We start from the raw sequence: 22,844 nt of genomic DNA on the forward strand, positions 1-22,844 counted from the left end.
CCCAACGCAGGGCTCAAACCCTCAAAACCATGAGATCATGACCTGAGCTGAAATCAAGAGTCAGAGGCTTAATGGACTGAGCCACCCAGGAGCCCTCCTGTTTTTAGCCTCAAACATTATAGCTCTCTGCTACCAGCTCCATGGCTCTTATTCCCAGCAGCTTCCCAGAGGGCAGACAGCCTCCTGAGTTTTGGGTCAAAATTGGTTCTGGCCTAGCCCGGGGACGCCCATGCCAGCTTCCCCCCCAACCCCCCGACTAGCCTGGGTTCAGGCTGCAGACGCCATCTGCTCTGTTGCCCCAGCCCAGAACAGCCAGTCAGGCCTTACTGCAGAGCCTTATGGAGGAAGGTCATAGATCACTCTTCCTTCCCAGAGACCAATTCTGCATATCCAGAGTTGAGGCACCTGTAGGACGTTGCCAGAAAAATGAAACAAAACAAAAAAAAACGTTCGCCCAAGTCAATGGTGCCTACCTGCCTTAACAGTTGCTTAGGTAAGGCCACTTCCTTGCCCTTTGAAAGACTACTCTGCTTAAAGAAAAATGTGTACCCAACTACATTCACGTACTTAGACAGGGTCTGATCAGAACTCAGAGCTGCCTAAAAGACCATCTCAGTGATGACATGATTGGAAGGAAGGAGAATGAGTCTTCGGTTGTAGACAAAGCATGACAGCCTCCTTACCTCCTCAGGCTCCTAGGGTAGGGAAGGAGGTGATTATGAAAGCTCTCTCTCTTTCTCTCTCTCTCTTTTTAATTTTTAATTTTAGATAGGGAGAACATGAGTAGGGGGGAGGGGCAGAGGAGAGAGAGAAAGAGAGAGAGAATCTTAAGGAGGCTCCATGCTCAGCATGGAGCCCTGCTAGGGGCTTGATCCCATGACTCTGAAATCATGACTCTGAGCCATAATCAAGAGTCAGACGCTCAACCAACTGAGCCACCCAGGTGTCCCAAAAGCTCTCTTTCTTTTTTAAAAAGTCATTTTCTTCTGTTTTCCATCTTTTCCAGGGTGAGTCAAGTGGTACTTTTGGCCCTAGACATTGTCCCAGATGTTACTTTTGCCCGGGAGGCACTCAGCACGACGGGAAAGAGAATGCAGTTAGCCAAGGAGAGGCTCTCAGCTTGAAGACTGCTGGCACAGTCATGTCCATGTGCCCAGCCCAGCCCAGCTTGCCAGAGTGAACAGAGAGGCATGGGTGCACTCAAGGCCACTTTACAAGGCTACCACTTCCCTGATGGACGAGCCTACTGCAAGACTCTTCCTTATCTGAACCAAATCCCCTTCTGTAAGCCCATACACAACTGGCTCTTGATTTGGAATGTGCCTGGCCCAAAGTAGGAGCTTAATAAATTAGAAAGGAATTTAAAAGCGTACAAAGTTCACCAGTTCTTCTGTTTCTTCCAGGTTTCTTCAACAGCTGGTTATAAAATTGTGTAACGTTATAGTATAGCTTCTAGAGTCCTTGTCACCCTTCACAGGTTTGCTGTAACTTATCAATGTCCTTCTTAAAATATGACAGTGGTAGTATCCAGAACTGAGGGAAATGGTCTGGATGTGGCTAGTTATGTAGAGTACAGCAGACCATGGGCATTTCCTCCCTTATTGTAAATGCCTTATTTCCACAACAAAGCCTAAGCTGGCACGGGCAGTTTTAATTCTCAGGACACATTAAAAGACAAAAGACTTGATCTTATTCTCCAAAAACTCTAGCTCCTTTGCCATGGACACTTTCTGGCTCTCTATATCCAGGATGCAGTTTCCTGATCCCAATGCTGAATGTCTCGGTGGTTAAAGGGCTTGAGCCAGTAGAAACTTTGGGCTCAGAATTAAGTTGTAACCAGGAAGGAGAGAAGATGTGACCAGGGATGCTGGGTGAGAGGGAACCAGGAAAGAGGCCTTGAGAGAAAAGTTTTGGATTGCCAGTATCTAAATGTCTTACAGTAATGTGATTAGCAGGGGCCTGCAGAGAAGTGGGAGAGAGAAGGGCAGAGATCAAGCCTGGCACACGGTAGTGACTTCCAATCCCTTGTGTCTTTGGGTCCAGCCTTAGAGTAGTACTATGGTGCTGAGAGGCTGCCCTAGCCCCACACTCCTTCACAGGCGCACAACCAAATGTTGAGTGGAAAATATTTATGTCACAACCAAGTTGTCATACGGTTACCAGGATGCCTATCAGATCCAGTTTGAGCTGGGAGCTTATAGTGTGACCCAAGGCAGATGTAAGGATTGCATAACTTTTGAAGAAAGGTCACATATTTCTCAGAGCTTTTGGGAGCTTGGGCAGGATAGTAAAAGGTTTTTCTCAAACTTGAACCTTAGAGCTGCAGGACAGCCAGTTAATAGAGTCAAATCATGAATGCCATAGGATAGACACTTTCTTTTAATACTTAGCATTTAACAATTATTGTGGACTGGTTTATTTCTTCAAATGTGTTGCCAAATCTTCTAATATTTATTTTTTTCTTTTTTTTGAGAGAGAGAATCTTTAAAAAAAATTTTTTTTTAATGTTCATTTATTTTTGAGAGACAGAGCACAAGTGGGGGAGGGGCAGAGAGAGGGAGACACAGAATCTGAAGCAGGCACCAGGCTCTGAGCGGTCAGCACAGAGCCTGACCTGGGGCTCAGGCCCATGATCCACAAGGTTATAACCTGAGCTGAAGCTGGACGCTTAACCGACTGAGCCACCCAGGCGTCCCGAGAGAGAGAGAATCTTAAGCACACTCCACATTCAGCGCAGAGCCTGTCACGGGACTCGATCCCATCACCCTGGGATCATTGACCTGAGCCAAAATCAAGAGTCAGATGCTTAATGGACTGAGCCGTCCAGGTACCCCAAATCTTCTAATATTAAAAAATTTTTTTCAATGTTTATTTATTTTGGTGGGGGGGGGGTGAGGGGCAGAAAGAAAGGGAGACACAGAATCAGAAGCAGGCCCCAGGCCCCAGGCTCAGCACCAAGTCCGACGCAGGGCTCGAACCCACAAATTGCGAGATCATGACTTGAGCCGAAGTCAGATGTTTAACCAACTGAGCCATCCAGGGGCCCCGGAAATTTTCTAATATTTAAACACAACAAACACAACACAACAAAACACACCAAAGGAGACACAACAAACACAACAAAATGGGAGCTGGTGACCTAGCAGGATCACAAAGGCCAGTGGAAGGGCTCTCATTGCCATATCTTCCGAATGATTCCCAGTTGCCTCAGATTTCTGGACTAGACGCAATTATTTTCATTTCAAAATTAGAAACCTTTTTACAAAGTTCGAAATGCAGACTCACAACAGATTAAACAGGTTGCTGTAAATGCACCTTCACGTTAAAATCTCGTAAGGAAACTATTTCCATCCTGACAAGGCAGAGAGAGAGACTAGCCCCTTAAGCTGCAGTGGTGGTGGTGGGGTCAAGTGGGGGATGGAAGGCACCCATGAGGAGTAACAGTAAAAATAAGGCCAACAAGGCACAGTGTTAGGCCTGTGGTAAGCATTTAATAAACCTGAGCTATTTTTGATTGAGTACCTATTATGCATCAAGCACTATGCTAAGTACTTTACATAAATTATTTCCTTTAATTCTTTCAACAGCCCAGTGAGGTAGATATTGTTGTTTGAAGGTATGGTTAAAGAAACAGTGTTAGGCATATCGTTCTTGTTGTCACTTGTTCGTAAGTGGTAGAAGCAGGACTTCAATGAAGACGCTTGCTCCAAAGACCGTTCATGTAACCACAGACACTGTGGGAAACCACAGAGGCAGAAAATAAACCCGAGGGCCTTAACAGTTTTTCAGAGAGTTGGCTGTATGTGTCCCCAACAGTGCTTGGATAAAAGAGAGTTTATACATGTGGGCCTTAGGGAAAACTATGGTACTGGGAGAGTGGTTTCAAGATTAATGCTTTTTCATTTTGCAGAAGAAAGAATTGTTGTAGACTGATGTTATTTGTTAAATCATTTTTATACTGGTATGTAGATTGCAGTTAGAGTGTGTGTGTGAAAAAGAGAGACTTAAAAATACGTTATGTATATATTTTATTTTAATATTTATTTTATGTTTGAGAGAGACAGAGTGTGAGTTGGGGAAGGGCAGAGAGAGAGAGGGAGACACAGAATCCAAAGTAGGTTCCAGGCTCCAAACTGTCAGCACAGAGCCGGAAACGGGGCTCAAACTCCTGAACTGTGTGAGATCATGACCTGAGCCGAAGTTGGACACTCAACCGACTGGGCCACCCAGGCACTCCTATGTATATATTTTAAAGTAATTCTATCTAGAGGTTTTAGATTTTGTGGGTAAGAACCATACTAGATAATTCTTTTTGTTTCCCAACAATATTAGGTGTAATATTGAGTCCTTAGTTGAAGCATAATACTCATTACTTTGAATTGAGTGAGGATTATTTTTTGGTTTAAAGTACTCTAAGACCTAAATATAGCTTTATCCTTAAATATTTCAAAGTGAATTTTAGGGATGCTTATAAAATATTACCAAATAATGCTGATATAAATACTTCTCTTACATGCATACATGCAGGAGGCAAATATTGTCATTAAAAAAACTACCTTTCGTGAAATTAAAAGAAGTCTAGGCAGCACTTTCCAACATTTGTGAAACCATAGACATGGAGTTTCAGAATTAAAGGACTTCTTAGCCAACTCTTTATTTTTTTCTGACTATCAGAAATTCAGGGTGCCTGGTGGCTCAGTCAGTTAAGCATCAACTCTTGATCTCAGCTCAGGTCTTGATCTCAGGGGTCTGAGTTCAGACCCCACGATGGGCTCCACGCTGGGTGTGGAGCCTACTTAAAAAATTTTCACAGAAGCAGGAATTCTTAAATCTGAAGGTGATTTAAAAACTTGGCATGTAGGCAAACTAGAAAAAAGGGCTGAACCCTTTCAAAGAGAGGCTGCTATACTTAACTACATAGGGCTCCGGGAAGCAAGGATGCTGATCTTGTCCATTATTTAAAAAAAAAAAACCAAACCCAAACTATACATATGTGAATAGTCACACAATCAGTAATGTTATTTCTTTGTGCATGATGGAAAATGGACAGATGCATAAAGTTTGCGTTCCTTGCAGGACATCCACTTAATAGGGCAGAAAACCTGTGAATTCTTTTTCTGAGTGAAAACGAGGCTCTCTAGTCTTTTCTCTGTAAGACCAACTGAAAAAAAATACTGAGGTCTGAGATCACCATCACAGACACCTGAATGACTATCTACATTGGTTCATAGCACAAGCAAATCTGTGCTTGCTAGTGGCTTTCAACTTAAGACGAAATGTGATGTCCACTCCCGGCTCACATTAAGTTAGGGCAGCGCACACAACCATCCCGTTGCTGGGTAGGAAGGATTTCTCAAGTTAGGTGGGTCCAGACGGGACTGCTTGAATTATTTTCATTGTTGTCACAGGCTGTGAAGTAGCCCTGAAAGGCGAGGGCTGCGAGATGTGCGTGTGCACGCGCGTGAGGGCTGGTGTGTGCTCGTGTGAGTGCGTGCGCTTGTGAGCGCCGGTGTGTGCTCGTGTGCGTGTGTGCACGCGTGAGTGTGTTCGTGTGAGCGTGCAGGGGCTGTGGAGTTCGGGGTTTCGTGAGTGGGAGCAGGTGGCCGGCCGGGCGGGGGCAGAAGGCCAGGTGAGGGCGGCGGAACGGGGAGCGCCCGGCACAACCGGGGGCGGGCGTCAACCGCCGGGACGCGGGTTCCCCGCGCGCGAGGGCGCGAGGCCGGCCGGGGAGGCGCCCGCCAGCCGCGCCGGGTCACGTGGCGCGGTCACGTGGCGCGGAGCCGGGCCCAACGGCGGCGGCGGTGGCGGCGGTGGCGGCGGCGGCGGCGGCGGCGGCGGCGGCGGCTGAGGGAGGCGGAGACTCGGCCGAGACGCGGGGGGGAGGCGGCGGCGGCGGCGGTGGCGGCGGCGGCGGCGGCGGCGGCGGCGGCGCGGGGCTGCTGGAGGCGGAGGCGGAGAGGCGCGGAGGAGCGCGGGGCCGCCGCCACGGGCGCTCGGAGGTGAGGCGGGAGCGGGGCCGCTGTCACGGGCGCCCGGGGCCGGGCGCTGCCGCCCTCCCTGGCGAGGAGGCGACGGGCCCCAGCGCCGCCGGGAGCGCCCGCCCGAGCCCGGCCGGGCGCCCGTCCCTCGAGGTGGGCGCCCGGCCCCCAGGCTCCGGCCAGGCCCCTGGGCGCGCGCGGGCGGGGGGCGCGTCGGGCGGCGCCGGGCGGGGAGGGCGGCAGCGCCCCGGCTCGGCGGGAGGGCCGGTGCTCGGGCGGGGGGCGGGGGGCGGCGGGCGGGCCGCCTTGGGTGGGCTCTCTCGAGGGCGCGGTGGGAGAGGGTGGCGGACCCCGGACTCCGGGCGGCGCTGGCTGCTGATTTAGCCTTTTGTTTCAGCGTACACGAAAATGGGGCGAAATAGAGCTTGGTGTGCGTGTGTGTGTGTGTAAATCAGGAGGCGTTTGGCTTGGAGCCATTTTTTTTTTTTTTTTTTTCTTAATTGTGGAGACAGAAAATCCCTTAAAACGGTTTCCCCAGGGAGACGGAGCTGTGCTCCTCCTCTTCCTCCCCAGCGTCTGGATGGAGTGGATTTCCCTCCCTGCCTCTGCCCACCTTCTCGTCCTCCAGTCTGTCTCCCTCCCTGCTTCCCCCTTCCTTCCCGCCCCACCTCGGTGAAACCCCCCGAGCGAGCGGGGTGTCTGCAAAGCGGCCCGGTCACCTGTCGTGGCAGCTGCATGGAAATGCTGGCGCTTCTGCTGTCTGGTCTGTGCTGTTTCCTCTGGCAAATCACGGAGATTCCGCTCAGAATACCAACCCTTCCTCTTCTCCCTGCGCTTGAAAACAAAGTGCATGATGCTGGTTCTGAAGTTTGACCCGCTAGGGCAATTAGCAGAGAGAGAGGTGTCTACTTTTTCCTGTCACACCACTTCAAGGTTGGAAAGGTGAGGGCCACCTAGCTTTGTGGAAGAAATGAGGGTGACACAGTCCTACCGGGGATGGATGTGACTTACCTGCTAAATTGCTGTGGTGATCGGAAAGTCTTCGGACACTTGTCTTCTTGGGGACGATCAGCTTCCCTCGCAGGGATCGGTTTCCTGGATTTCTGTATTTTGGGGGCTCTCTTCTTTGCATTTTCAGTCCAGCAGCGCCTTACGGGTGCCCAGTAGGCAGGTTTTTGAAAAAGCCCAGAGAAAAACCATTTATTTCTAAGGTTTTCAACAATGTAAAAATCTATCTTTGTGGGGGTCTCTTTCTTTCTGCCTCTCTGTGTCTCAGGTTTCCATGTCTTCCTAGCTGGAGTTTTTTTAGTTCTTCCCCGCAGGGCCCCTGGGAATGGTGCTGTGGTTCTGGAGAGGGCTCGTCCCCAGGCCCCATAGCACCGGAGAGCTGGGGGTTGAGGTGGTGATGGATATGAAGTGACAGGGCACCTTGCACATAAGCCACCCTGCAATCCAGAGAGCAGCCGCCCAGACTCCTGGCTGGCTGCTGGGGCGTTTTGGAAGCTGATCTCAACATTTTGCAATGATGGCCACATGCAGACTGGCGTCCCCCTTATTTCTTGATAGTTTACCGTCCCAGAAATGAATAAATTGTGAGTAGCTAAATCTAGCGTTTAGTCCCTCAATTTGAAGAATAGTACTTAATTTGTATGAAGGAGTTATTTGAGGATGTGAATTTTCTTTAAGAATTTCAAGTACTCTCTTTTAGTAAGGGCTGTGAAAATAGCAGGATCTTCATGTGATGGGGGAAGTGGTTGACCTCTAGAGTCACAAGTATGTAGACCTGAGTTAGAGGAAGTCATATGGGGAAAATTTTTAACACACTGGAGCTTTCAGACAGGGGTGTAAGAGCAGAAAGCCAGGATTGCTTCTTGTGTCTGAGAAATAATAATAACGTGTTTTCTACTGTACGCTTTAAAATTGACTTCATTTAGAAGAGGTGCGTGTATCTTACGAACTTTCTGTTTTTCATATGGAGCCATAAGAGTGGCCGTTTGGTTATTCACATTGTTTCCCCGCCCGAACTCTGAATTGAAAAAAATTCTTTAATCCGTAAAAGGATACATGGTGCGTGAAACGTGTTTCAGCATCGATGCTGAGATCCAGGCTAATGGAAGAAGGGTAAAGAGACAGCAGCCTTCCTTGGGGTGGAATGTCAGCCCTCTCACATGGCTGGTGTGCCAGACAGAATGTGAAGCCCAGGTTTTCTTTTTGGTTTTACAGCAGATTCACGGAGTATCCGGAATCAGGAATGTTTATTTATTGAGTGCCTACCATGTGTGTGGCTAAAGCTAGGATATTGTTCTTCATCTGTTCCACTGCATTTACAGTATCAATTACAGTCTCCCTCCTGTTCTTTTCTGTGTGTGGAGAAAGATTGAAGATAGAGTGGCCCAGCTAATGCATGTGATTCATAAAAATTCATTAAAAAACTGAGTAAAACTTTTGTTATGAAATGCTCTGATTTAGGTATCGTATTGACTCCTTGTCAGGACTCTGTGAAAGTATTTTCAATAGTACCGTACTGAGACGGTTCATTTGCCGTTAGTGAGGCTGCTGAGACTGCAGGGAATATGTAATTAAAGTATAAAATTTCTTTTAATTTAGCTGGGATAATTAATTCAGTTACTGAATTTTAACATACTAAACATACTATTTCTTGTGTGGCAAAATACACATAAGAAACTTATCCTGATAGTTCACTGGCATTAGTACATGCATGCAGTTGTGCAGCCGGGACCACTGTCCGTCGTCAGAACTTTCCATCTTCCTACACTGAAACATTGTGCTTACTGAACAACAGCTTCCCATCCCTTCCCCCTCAACTGCTGGCAGTCACCCTTCCACTTTCTCTCTGAGTTTGACTACATGAGGTCTCTTCTATAAGTCCATTCATACCGTATTTGTCCTTTTGTGACTGGCTTATTTCACTTAGCATGTCTTCAGGGTTCGTCCATGTTGTAGCATGTGTCAGAACTTCCTTCCTTTTTAAGGCTGAATAATACATGTTCCAGTAGTGTATGTGTGTACCATGTACATATGTGTATATCACATTTTGTTTATAAACAAATTTTATACTGAATGTTAACAGTCATAGTAACCTCATGATGATGGGGAGCTATCCCTGGAGATTATAGATACTTGTGTTACAACAAGAAAATTACTTATTTAATGCACGGTACCTTTAAAAAAAGAGGATCCATAGGGGATAAAACTAATACGTATGTTACATCCTTGCTGGGTCCTGTCATTTCCTTTGCATGTGGATTGTGACATAGGGTGCCTCTTTCTGAAATTTGCAGGTGATGCAGATGATGTTCTTATTTCCTAGTTAATGTTATAATGGCGGTATATTTTGCTGTATGGAAGAATATATAGGGCTCACCCTGAGGTATGGATTGTATAGGAAGGATGGGGGAAAATGTGTATTTCCCTTTATTTACCACTTTCTAAAATCATGAATGATTTCCCTAGCATACTCCAACGGTGACAGATGAAGGCTTCCTTCTTTATCTCTTTTTTTAATAATCATTTTATTTTTTTAAATGTTTATTTTTGAGAGAGAGTGTGTGCGCACGTGTGTGGGAGGAGCAGAGAGAGAGGCAACAGAGGATCCGAAGCGGGCTCTACACTGACAGCACAGAGCCTGATATGGGGCTCAAACTCATGAACCACAGGATCATGACCTGAGCCAAAGTCAGATGCTCAACCGACTGAGCCACAACTCAGGCGTCTCTCTCTCTTTTTTTTTTTTTTTTTTTTTGAGTATCTTTATGAACATCTCTATTTAGCATTTATGATGTATTTCAGTTAGTTTCCTTTTGATGCTCACACTGCCCTGTCTTTTTGACTAAAGCTTAGTCAGGTTGGCTCCAAGTCCTTATGACATGCCTCTAATAATGTCTAGTAGCTTCTTTGCTTTCTGGTATGATGAGATGTTCCAGGCTCATCCTGTACCCTTCCTATTCCAGATTTGGAATCAGAACAGACCATTTTTTAAAGGGAGAGAATAAAAGGAAAAATAAATGACCAATAAGTGTATTAAAATACTTAATTTCATTAGTAATTAAAGAAATGAAATTAAAAGTGTGATAAAATTCCATTTGTTGTGGGCTGAATGTGTCTCCCCTGAATTTGTATGTTGAGTCTCTAACCTACAGTATAGTAGTATTTGGAAATGGGGCCTTTGAGAAGTAATTAGGGTTAGGTGAGGTCATGAGGGTGGAGCTCTCATAGGATTAGTGTCCTTATAAGAAGAGACACCAGAGAGCTTGGTGACCCCTGTTCCAGTCATGCCCAAGAAGAGGTCATGTGAGCACATGGCCAGATGGCAACCGCCTACAAACCAAAGGAGAGGCCTCAGAATGAAACCTACCTTGCTGGCATTTTAATCTTGGACTTCCCAGCTTCCAGAACTGTGTGGGAAAAACTTCTGTTGTTTAAGTCAACCAGTCTGTGGAATTTTGTTCGGACAGCCTAAGCCAGCTAAGATGCCATTTTTTAATTAAAAAAAATTTTTTTTTTTACTACTGTGCTTTTTTTTTTTTTTTTTTTTTTTTTTTAAAGTAGGCTTCATACCCAGCACAGGGCTTGAACTCATGACCCTGAATCAAGACTTGAGCTGAGATCAAGAGTTGGATGCTTAATTGACTGAGCCATTTAGGTGCCCCATCACCAATTTTTAAATGTTTATTTATTTATTTTGAGAGAGAGAATCCCAAGCAGGCTCCATGTTGAGCCTGGTGCAGGGCTTGATCTCACAACTGAGGGATCATGACCTGACTGGGAATCAAGAGTCAGATGCTTAACCAACTAAGCCACCCGGGTGCCCTTGACACCATTTTAAGTTTGTTGTATTGGCAGTATTATTCAGACTCAATTTACACCTTACTGGATGTGAAACTATAGACTTACTGTATGTAAAGTATTATGTTATTATGATTACTTCTGTAACTTCTACTTGTAGTCTTAATATTTGGGCATCTCTCAGTTTGAAATGGGAATAAGGTGGATAGTAATTTCCAGTGTTGGTGAAGATGAAGGGAAATGTGTACTTTCTGTTTTAGTAGAGATATAAATTGATGCATTCATTCTAAATGCTGTTATGTATCAACATATAAAACTTGCATAAACTTTAATCCAGAAAATCTATATTTAGGAATTTATCCTAAAGAAATATATAGTAGGAAAAGTTAGCAAAGATCTATGTTAGTAATAAGGAACTATTTACTGTATATAATTATATAGTAAATAAGTAAGGAATTGATTAAATAGGTTGTACTTTCATTCCAGGCAGCCATTGAAAATAAAGATCTGGATCTATATTATTTCCAGTCTGGAAAGATGCCTGTGATATATTATTGATTCAAAGGCAGGTTACAGAACTGTAAGGCATAGCACTTATGTAAAATATAGGCATAGAAAATGCGGAACAGCAAGGCTTTGGATGCCAAGAACCATGCCTCTGAGCATCTGGGCTTTGGGAACCACCAAATGGATGGTCTCTTCTGGTCGCCAAGTCTCAAAGACTGCACCAACTGGTTTCATTTTTGGGTCTTAAGATGCAGTCTTCTTGGAGAGAGGGAATATGATTGGCCTAGTTTGGGTAATTTGCCATGTGTGGGGTGTTTTTAGTGTGTGTGTGTGATTGCTCTCAGTTGTTTCACAAAGACATTATGGAATACAGGAGGAGTCACAGTGAGAGTTGGGGTACTTTTAACTGAAGAAAGGAGAAGACATTGAAGGAAGATGGGAGATAAGTGCCAATTCGTATTTAGTGAAAATTAAGCTCTTTGCTTAGAAATATTGAATTAATTACATTTCCATAAATTGCTGCAAACTCTGATAAGCTTGGTCTTTTCCCTTTACCATCCCATTTTCACATAGTAAGACCTATACCAGCAGGTCAAGTCTATTTGGTTTCTTGCTTTCATAGAAAACAGTGGGTTGTAATTAAAATTTTGGGTTATTTGTGGATTTTAAAAGTTAAGTTTTAAACTTTAAGTTGTGGATTTAAAAAGTTATTTTTCCCTTAAAATTTTTTTTTAATGTTTATTTTTGAGAGAGAGAGAGAGAGAGAGACAGTGAGAGAGAGAGAGAGAGAGAGAGACAGTCAGTGTGAGTGGGGGAGGGGCAGAGAGAGATGGAGACACAGAATCTGAAGCAGGCTCTGAGCTGTCAGCACAGCGCCTGACGCAGGGTTCAAACTTACAAGCAGTGGTGAGATCATGACCTGTGCTGAAGTCGGATGCTTAACCGACTGAGCCACCCAAGTGCCCCTTCTTTAAATGTGACTAATTCAGAATCAGATATATTTCTCTGATGTCAATGAGTAGGAATAGAAGTCTTTGTACTCGTATGTGGTGTCAACAATACCCTCCCTTGAAAGAATTTTAAGATTAGAATTGAAAAGTAGTGTTTATGGACATCCTCCAATAGTAATGGTATAGTGTAGAGAATTATTCTCTAGGTGTGGAGAGGTGCTGTGCAGATAATATAGACTTATTTGAATGACTTTTTCACTGTTAATTATTTTTAATCAAAAGCACAGTTAGAGTCAATATGGATGTGAAAGAGCTCTGAGAAAGATAACACACACTACAATTTAAGATACTAATTTCTCACTTAAAAGAAATTAAAGACTCAATTTAGACCTTAATGGATGTGAAAGGCTTTGGAAACGCATAATATAAGGTGTTATGTTGTTGCAGATATTTCTGCTCTTGTTGGTAGTCTTTTAAATATATATATATATATTTTTAATATTTATCTATTTTGGCGGGGGGGGGGGGGGCGGGGAAGGGAGGGACAGAGAAAGACAGAGACGGAGAATCCCAAGCAGGCTCTGTGCAGCACAGAGCCTGACTTGCGGCTTCATCTCACAAACTGTGAGATCATGACTTGAGCTGAAACCAAGAATTGGATGCTTAATCGACAGGCGTCCCTCTTTTTAGAGTCTTGATATGTAGATATCTCCTCCCAGCTTGGAATAGGCATGGTAGAGATACTGGGTTAAAGTTTTTGTTACATCAGCTTTCTCATGTTTAGTTAGCACTAAGAAGTTGGCTTTTTAAATAATTTTTTAAAGATTTTATGTTAAGTAATCTGTACACCAAACACGGGGCTCGAACTTAACAACTCTGAGATCAAGAGTCACATGCTCTACCGACTCAGCCAGCAAGGTGCCCTGAAGTTGGCCTTTTTAATGAATAATCTTTTATGAGAGAAGTCTCCACCTTTACTTTTAAGTCTCAGATGTTGATCCAGCTAGTTACTGGTTGGAACACTGGGTTCTAAAGTCTCTTTTGTATCTACTTTCAAAAACTTTTTCAATGTTTTCAAATTCCACTTCAATGTTATAGACAGATGTCACTGAGTTCTTTCATCCTGCTGAACGTTTCCTTCACCAATTTTTTTACAAATGACAAAATGAAGAGAAGTTTAAACTTGAGGCAGTTATTCCTCATTTGTGTGTGTATAATTTTCAGTCTCTGGCAAGGGAAATCAAGTCTTGTGTAGAAGACCCGTTCAGTGCCGTGTTTGCTGTCCCCTATGTTCTTTTTCTTCATATTGGGCTGTTGCGAGTATATGTTACCTCCCTGGGGAAAACACATGGCATTGTTATTGATCATTGTGATAAAATAGTAGTATCAGAGGTCCTCTGTGAGCAGCAGGCTGAGCTGTTAATACCGGGACAGTTTTCTTATTCCTGACAAGTTGACAAGCGGTGATGTTACCATATACTGAGAATATACAGGATTATCTTGGCACATAATCAGCTTCTTAAGCTTCAGACAACCAGCACATACCTGCTTAGCCACAAAACCGGATGGATAGTTCACCAACAATGATATCAAAACATGCAGCATAGGAAGTTAGGCTTATGCTGTGTATGAAAACCCTGGTCAACCAAAGCTGGCATTTTAGGCATTCATAATTTTGTGAATTATTAAATAATCAGAAAATTTTAACTGTGTATTGATTGACATTTGTCAAATTTGAGAGGAAGGTCTTAAAAAAATGATAACCTGTTTTTAATTTAGAGAAGTAAGTTTAAGGAGGTTGAATCATGGGCATCGCCAAGGAGAATGAATGTTGTTAGGACTCAGGTCACTGAGGTTTTCCAGCCCTTACAAATAGTTTGAACCTTTTTCATTTTTGTTCATGTCATCTTTTCCCATGAAATGAGAAACCCAATCTTGGGTTTCCTACATTAGGAGGTTAACTTTTCTGGACTAATTTTCTGATATCTGAATAATAAATTCTGTAATATTTGAAATGCTTGGGTAAAGACACAACTCTTAGCAGAAGATAGCTCACAGTTTGCTTGTCTTATTCCTTTAGTAGTTTAAATACTGGAACAGAAGTGAGAAGGAAAGTGGCATGCATCTTGTTTTGTCCCCTTACCCAGCTTTGATTCTAAGGTACTTGGGAATAAATTCAGTGTAGGGTTGGGTTGCTGCCCACAATGTATCTGTGATAGCTTACTGGAGTTTCAGTTCCCAGCCTTTTTGGATTTATGGCATCCTATTTGTATTTGATTTTGCATCTCCCTCCTCCTCACCATTGTAATGGCTGTGACATCCAGGACTGTGTATTGTCAGTGGAGAGCAAAGTACTGATATGTGCAGCCCACAAATTGTCACTATAATTCAGTTTTATCTAATTACATCACCTTTAATCACTGCTATTAACAAGCCTCACAGTTTCATTGTTCTATGAAATAGGTTTATTTAGGTTTTTCATTAATTAAAGTTAATGTTTTGAAAAAAATTGTGATACAATATAGTGAATAGTATTTGTATCTTATGTGTATTTATGTGCAAGAAATGTGATGCAGAAACATTAAGTACCATTGGAGGTCCTTCCTAGGCTAAAAATGCTTTCCTTTGCAGAGATATAAAGAAGCAATAATGTTTATAAGGTGCTTTGAAATCAGCTCTCTATGAATTTAATGTATTACGTTTATTGTAAATAAGTAGAAACGTCTCAAAGTTGATCGTGTGGTTCAGAGATGGTGCATCGTTTTTAATTCTGAGAGCTTAGGGATGTCACATTCTGTGTGTTGCATGTAACTGTGGTCTCCTTGGCTAAACTAATGATCATAGAAATGCAACCTCTTTGGCTCTCCTTTGCCTGTGTTCATATGGTGAAGTTCTTTCTCTTTCACCTGACATGGAGAGATGGCAAGTGTTTGGTTTTGGGGAATCATTCTGTTTCTCTGGCGAATAGAAGACAGCCAAAACTTTTTGTGGAATCGGGGTAAGCACTATCATGTGGCAGATACCAATAATCTGTGGAGGTCAATTTAAACCAATTACTTTCAACCTTTTAATTTTAGTCTGTTATTATCAAACCTTCTACTGGATTGTTAATTTCTAGCGAAATTGGTTTGAGTTGAACCTCCTTTGATGCTAATGAGTGGTAAAGTGGACCCAAGTGATATGTCTGGAGAAGGAGGTGTGCTGGGGAGTCTGGCCTTATTCACAAATTAGATCACAAATGAGCTTCTAGAAGTGAGGATTTGGTTTAAATCCTTTGTTTTAATTCTGTGTCCACCTGGCCTTAAGTGCTATTACCACATACTGATTTTGAGAAGTGGGCCATCTCAGAGCATAGGAAGCTCCATATAAGTAAGGCAATAGCGATCCCCAATATTGGGGAGAAGAGAGTTAATCAATTGGGATGCAAACTTTCAGCCACTGAATTTTTTTTAAATTTTTTAAATGTTTATTTTTTATTTTTTAAAATTTATATCCAAATTAGTTAGCATACAGTGAAACAATGATTTCAGGACTAGATTCTTTAATGCCCCTTACCCATTTAGCCCATCCACCCTCCCACAAGCCCTCCAGTAACCCTCAGTTTGTTCTCCATATTTATGAGTCTCTTCTGTTTTGTCCCTTCCCTGTTTTTATATTATTTTTGTTTCCCTTCCCTCATGTTCATCTGTTTTGTCTCTTAAAGTCCTGATATGAGTGAAGTCATATGATTTTTGTCTTTCTCTGACTAATTTCACTTAGCATAATACTCTCCAGTTCTATCCACGTAGCTGCAAATGGCAAGATTTCATTCTTTTTGATTGCCAAGTAATACTCCATTGTATATCAGCCACTGAGTTTTTAGTCCAGTGGTTTTAATCATGGTCACACTCTTTTCTATGTGAAAAATATTTTGTTTCTGGGCCTCTATATTGTTTTATATGTGGAACTTCAGTGTAGCATGAGATTTATAACTTTCTGCTGCTTAATTTTTAATATGATAGTATGGCTAATATTCTTAATATTCTAACTGAGTATAAGTGATATATGTATGGGGACGTCATGAAAGAAGTACAGTAGTCCTCCCTTACCGAAGTTTTGCTTTCTGCGGTTTTAGGTTTCAGTTACCCGCTGTCAACTGCAGTCTGGAAACAGGTGATCCTCCTTCTGATGTAGCATCAGAAGGTCTCTGGTAGCCTAAAGCTCCTTCACAGTGCTTGCGTCATTCATCTTATCACATAGGCATTTTATCATCTCACATCATCACTGGAAGTAGGGTGAGTATAGTACAAGGTATTTTCAGAGAAAGGGAGAGACCACATTCACATAACTCTTGTTACTGTATATTGTTGTAATTGTTCTGTTTTATTATTAGTTATTATTTATCTCTTATTGTGCCTAATTTATAAATTAAGTTTTATCATAGGTAAGTATATAGGGAAAAACATAACATAAGTAGAGTTCAGTACTGTTTGCAGTTTCAGGCATGGGGGGGTGCTGGAATGTATCCCTTGAGGATAAGAGGGGGGACTACTCTATATATTCTCTCTTTGAATATATATATTCTCTATATATTTTCTCAGTCCCCTTCTAAATTTTTTTTTTAATTTTAAAATTAGAGAGGGAGAGGGGAGAGGGGCAGAGGGAGGGAGGGAGGGAGGGAGGGAGGGAGGGAGAGAGAGAGAGAGAGAGAGAGAGAGAGAGAGAGAATGAATCTTAAGCAGGCTCCACGTTCAGTGCTGAGCCTGACATGGGACTCCATCTCATAACCCTGGGATCATGACCTGAGCTGAAATCAAGAGTCTGATGCTCAGCTGACTGAGCCACCCAGGTGCCCCTACTTCTAAATTTAAAAACAGAAAAAACAAGAGTCGGTAAATTACTAAGATAGATTGGTTTGAATATAAACTTCTGAGTTAGATGTAACTGTATGTTGTTTAAAAAGATGCTTTTTCTTTGACTCTATCTCTAGAAATGCAAGTAAGTGGGGCTCTGAGTGGGAGATGCCTGTTTACCTGTGGCACAGGCTTTCTGCTTTCTTTTGGCTACCGCCTGATTGGCTGGTACAGAAGTTTTGAGTCTGGTTTGCCAGTCAGGGCCTTTGTTTTTGCTCAGGGCTCTCACTTCTGGTTGTGGCTTGACCTATTTTCACTATTGTGGGCACCAAGTAGCTAAGCTTGACATACTCAGAACATAAAGAGGAAAAGAGTTTTGGATTCTAGAAGGAGACTTTGGTTAGGAGTGGTCAAACGAATTAAACAGAAGTTAGCTGCCTCTTGGAACGCTGAATTGAAGCTTTGCTTTCTCTAGCAGAACTCCCAGGCTAGGGGGAATTGGAGCTAATGCTTAGAACGGGAAGAAACATGTGGTTTATAGAGCCTCTGAGTTTGAGTTTGGGTATGCTATAGATCTGAAATGTGTGAAAGCAGTTGTAGCAGATAGAGCATCTAGGCATGTAGTCTTTTTTTTCTTTAAATAAAAAGTTTACTATATTATGGATACTAACCCCCCTTTTTGCTGTATAAATATTTTCCCAGTTTGTTGGTTGCCTTTCAACTGTAAGTCTGTTCATGACACATTTTGATGTATAAAAGTATATGTTTTCTATGTATTCAAGTCTACCAGTCTTTTTTCCGTGTTTTGACTTTGATGTTTTGCTTAGAAAGTTTTCCTTGGAGTATTTTTTTTCTTTCTCTCTTGCTTTTAAGCAGACAAGTATTATTAACTTTTTAAAATAAGTTTTTTATTTTGGAATAATTTTGGATTTACAGAAAAGGTACAAAGATAGTATAAGGAGTTCCTGTATGCCCTTCACCCAGCTTCCTCTACTGTTAATAGCCTATGTAACTACAGAACATTGGCAAAACTAAGACAGTGGTACATCATTATTTATTTTTTTTAAGTTTATTTATTTTGGGAGGAGGGGTGCAGAGAGAGAAAGAAGAGAACCCCAAGCAGGCTCTGCGCTGACCCTGATGCGGGGCTTGATCTCACAACTGTGAAATCATGACCTGAGTAAAAACCAAGAGTTGGGACACTTAACCAATTGAGCCACCCAGGCACTGAGACACTGGTGTATGATTATTAACTAAGCTCTTGACTTCATTTAGATCTCACCAGAGTTTTCACTAATGTCCTCCCAGGGCACTACGTTGCATTAAATGGGGTGGGTGTTAAAGAGGCTATAAACGGCAACATGCTCTGTAGAATAGCTGTGCTTACAGCACATTTGTGGAGAATGTTTATAGCCCGTTCTCACATGCCGGGGATTTAGAGGGAGCATATGCTTCTTCTTCTTCTTCTTCTTCTTCTTCTTCTTTTTTTTAATGTTTATTTTTTGAGAGAGAGAGAGAGAGCATGAGTGGAGGAAGGGTAGAGAGAGAGGGAGACACAGAATCTGAAGCAGGCTTCAGGCTCTGAGCTGTCAGCACGGAGCCTGATGTGGGGCTCAAACTCACAGACCGCGAGATGACCTGAGCTGAAGTCGGACGCTTAACCGACTGAGCCACCCAGGCGCCCCTAGATGGATCATGTTCTTGGTTACTGGTCTGGTCTTATCAGACACATGTGCCCCCAGGGAGCATAGGTCCTGGCAGTGGCACTGTTGTGCTTATGTGACAGACACCCAAGGAACTTGGGCCTAGAGATGCCTCTCAAATTGTCCACACTGCCTGTGCTGCTTCCATTTTCCATTCCTAAGGTATCTTTGTTCTCATGCTGTTACTCATTTTGCTTCCGCCTGGACCAGAGTGGGAAATCATGATATGTTGTTGATTTTTAACTCTAGGAGAGAAAGGCACCCTCACTGTGAGCAAGTTTTTATGCTCTATACATCAAGGTAAACCCAGCATATCACTACTTTCACCCTTCAGAATCTTGGTGCTAGGCATGACCAGTCTTCTGACTTTATTGCCAGATGAGGTGTGGTACCCAAGGAGAAAAATGTGGATGGCACAGACAAGTGCCTGTCTTACTCTTCAGTATCTATGGCTTCCTTGCCCCTCTCTACCCTAGCCCAAAATGGAGACAGATGAACAGAAGTAAGAGTTGGAGAGGGCAGGCAGGGAATTAGGTAAAACAGAAGCCATGTTGGGTGGCTTCATGCCTACATTGCCTGGTAGAAATAACATTGGCAGGAAGGCCTTAGATGCCTTTGTACTTAACTGTCTACAAACTTCTCAACTTAAATACGTTGATGTGAATTGGGCTGAGCTTTCTCACAGGTAACAAGTAGCTTCTTCTTGTGCACTGGAATCAGCCTTCCTTCTAAGTAAAAGTGCTAAAATTTTCTTAACCTTTTCTGACTTGGAAAACACACCCTTTCTGTCTAGAAAGCAGTCAGAACATGATGGCTGTGCAGGCCTGAGGAGGAGAGATCAGTGAAGGAGCAGAAGGAGGACACTGGTTTTGGTTTTCTGTAGTTTTGCTACATTCCATCCCAACTGTTAGAATCAGTCAATCATACTGGAAAGCCTCCAGTGTAGCCAGAAGTAAATCAATTGGAGTATAATTAAAAAAAATTTTTTTTAATGTTGTATTTATTTTTGAGAGAGACACAGTGAGAGTGGGGGAGGGCTAGAGAAAGAGGGAGACCTAGAATCTAAAGCAGGCTTCAGACTCTGAGCTGTCAGGTCAGAGCCTGATGCAGGGCTCAAACTCACAAACTGTGAGATCGTGTCCCGACATGAAGTCAGATGCTTAACCAACTGAGCTACCCAGGTGCCCCAATTGGAATATAATTTTTAAAGCATATGTCCTTTAGTGGATTGTACTGCTTCCATTTGGCTAGATAGGAGTCAGCCTTTTTTTTTTTCCTGCACTTTTTCTCAGTGACTTGTGATTTTTTCCATTGAAGTAATAATAATTGCTTACATAAGCATAACACTTAATTTACAAAGCATTTTTCCACATATGCCTACATTTTATTTGGTCTTTGCAGCAACCTTATACATTATGGCAAGCACATATTTTCTTATTTTATGAGAAAATCAAGGCCAAAGGATTTGACTGTTGTCACATAACTGCTAATCAGAAGTCTTGGGACTTGAATCTGCACCAGCCCACCAGTCTTTCTTTTATCCCTTTGCTCACCCTGTGGCCTCCCCTCCAAGCTGGTCTTGCCAGTTTTTGTTTTTGTTATTGGTTTATTTATTTACTTTGAGAGAGAGAGAGTGTGTGTACAGGGGAGGGGGCAGAGATGGAGTGAGAGAATCTTAAGCAGGCTCTGCGCTGACAGTTCGACATGGGGCTCAAACCCATGAATGGTGAGATGATGACCTGAGCCGAAATCGAGAGTCGGATGCTTAACCGACTGGGCCACCCAGGCACCCCATGAGTGGTTCTGCCAGTTTTATAGATGCACTGCAGGTGAGGCTGGTGGAGGTTTTCTGTTGGCAGTCTTGTCTAATGTTGGTGACCAGAGCACATATTGCAGATTGATAATTAGCAGACCTGTTGAGTTCATGGTCTAACATTTTTTCTTCCCTTCTTCCTTTGTAATGAGATTGGGTTTTGTTTAGACCTCTTCTTTGTCCTCATTTGACTGCAGAGAAAGTGATCCATCCTTAGCACAGGGGTAAGTCCTGATGTGTTGCAGCCACTCCTGTTGGGTCCATTCTCTGGAGGTGATTGCTGCAGGGGTAAGCGAGAAACCTGGTCCTGGCCCGTGAGATGTGACGGTGGTCTGCCAGGAGGTTCTGGAAAACTTCTCAACCTTAAAATGACCACACTAGATAGTCCTTTTCTTCTGAAAATTGTTGTGTCAGGATGTGGTGCCTACAATTGTTCTAGTCACTTTGCTACAGTCTGAACATGAAGCCAGGGCACGGGAGACGACAGAGCCAAGAAAAACAGCAGAGAAAACTACTCAGAGACTAGCACTCATCCTGCCTTTGGAGTTATGCAAAATAAGTTTCCTTGTTGATTAAGGCAATTTGAGTTGAGGTTATTGGTTACTTACACCTAAAGACGTGCTAATCTATGTAGTAGCTACCAGATCAGGGGATTGATTGATTGATTCATTCATTCATACCATGAAGGAGAAGTACAAGGTATAAAGGTAGAATTTGATCTAATCAGCACATCAGAGATGGCTTCCTTGAGGAAATGCAGAGGCATTGCTGAGAGAGATTCCTTTTCCTGTTGGGCTTTGTATCCCATGTTTAAAGATTTTGGTTTCTATTGCAAAAGAAGAGCGATTGAAGGATTTAAATATGGCATGAGGGCAGTGAGCTATAGTTAAGCTGCCCCTGCTAAAGAAAATCGTGGCTTAACATATCAAAGAGTCAGTTTTTGATTTGAGCAGGCAAGGTGTAGTCAGTGGTAAAGGCCCTGGCAATTAGCAAGTACATCCAGGAAACACAGCCTCTCTGGTTGGAATCTGATGAAGTAAATAATCCAGATTCTTCCTCCTTGCCAGTATACACACACACGCACACATGCACATGCACACACGCTGCTTCATGTTTTTTAATTTAGGCATAATTTGTGAATGAATGTCTGTCATTCTCTTAGGGTTTGAATCATTTAAGGTAAAAAATTGCAGCTGAGAAATCTGTGTTGGGGTTACAAAAACAGGATAGATACTTCCATTGTCAATAAAATTTTAAGGATACATTAATATATCTGAAATTGAACTTTTAGCATCTCCAAAGGTTTTTCTCCAGGTTCGATATAATAAGATCTGTTCTGATTCTCATACATATGGATATGTTCGCAAAACTGGATTACGTCCCAGTGCAGGCAGGCGGGGAAGCTGCCTGAACCGTAGAGTGGAAGTGCGATGGAGGCTGCGGTGTTCCTGTAATTATATTAGGATGTGATGTAGTCCCTCCCTATGCTTATTAATTAGTGGAGTTGTAATGAGACTTCCCCCCCATGCTTTTAAGGATGCTGATCAGTGGGCATCCGGGCAGGATTTTAGTTGTGTTTGGGAGCCTTCTGTGTACAAGTGGGAGGGATCCATGTTTCAGGTAGTGGCAGGTGAGCCTCCCGCCAAGTTGGCATAATGGGAACAGGACTCTTCTGGGTTGCCATCTGTTTGTGGCTGATAGGAAACCAGCAGTGACTTCTGAGGAGTTTATGTTGAAATACTTAGGAATTAGTAATGTTAAGACCACGCTGATCAGGTATTAGGAGGTGGGGGAACATAAGACTGTGTAGAGTGATTTTTCATTATTACTAATTTCAGGAGATGGCTGCTTGGGTTCAATAGCCCCCACCCCCATGCCCTGAAAAACCACAGCTTTTTTTGCCTCCCTGCCCAGATTGACCATCAAGTCTGTCTCAGTTCTGTGCTGACTTGCCCATGGCAAGGAAACACATTACTTTCATACACGACTGTCCCATGTAACACTGTACATGGTGTTTGCCACTGAGGGGTTCAGTCTGTTTCTGTAACTCTTTAAATGTGTCATGTTTTTTTGTTTTTCTTTTAAATTGTGGTAACAAAATTTATCGTTTTAATCATTTATAAGTATATAGTTCAGTGGCATTAGGTATATTCATACTATTGTGTGACCACCATGATGTTTTCACTAAGTACTTAAAAAATAGTGAATGCTGCTTTTCCCTGTATCAAATACATATAAAAAATTATCAGCATGCT

General features: G+C 42.9%; 1 protein-coding gene across 5 annotated transcripts in view; it reads left to right on the plus strand.

Annotated features, from left to right (window-relative positions):
* Nucleotides 1-5,931: 5,931 nt before the first annotated feature.
* The window catches only part of TULP4 (TUB like protein 4), a 260,270-nt gene continuing 243,357 nt past the window's right edge, over nucleotides 5,932-22,844 (plus strand). For 4 of the 5 annotated variants that reach the window (XR_007152147.1, XR_007152148.1, XM_047858553.1 and 1 more), the window contains exon 1: nucleotides 5,946-5,999. The gene's annotated coding sequence lies outside the window, so the exon portion shown is untranslated. Of the gene's footprint in view, nucleotides 6,000-22,844 lie in introns of all 5 variants that reach the window. The other variant, XM_047858551.1, reaches the window with a different exon arrangement.

The sequence above is a fragment of the Prionailurus viverrinus genome, chromosome B2 (assembly GCF_022837055.1).
Source record: "Prionailurus viverrinus isolate Anna chromosome B2, UM_Priviv_1.0, whole genome shotgun sequence".
In the NCBI taxonomy this organism is placed as follows: domain Eukaryota; kingdom Metazoa; phylum Chordata; class Mammalia; order Carnivora; family Felidae; genus Prionailurus; species Prionailurus viverrinus.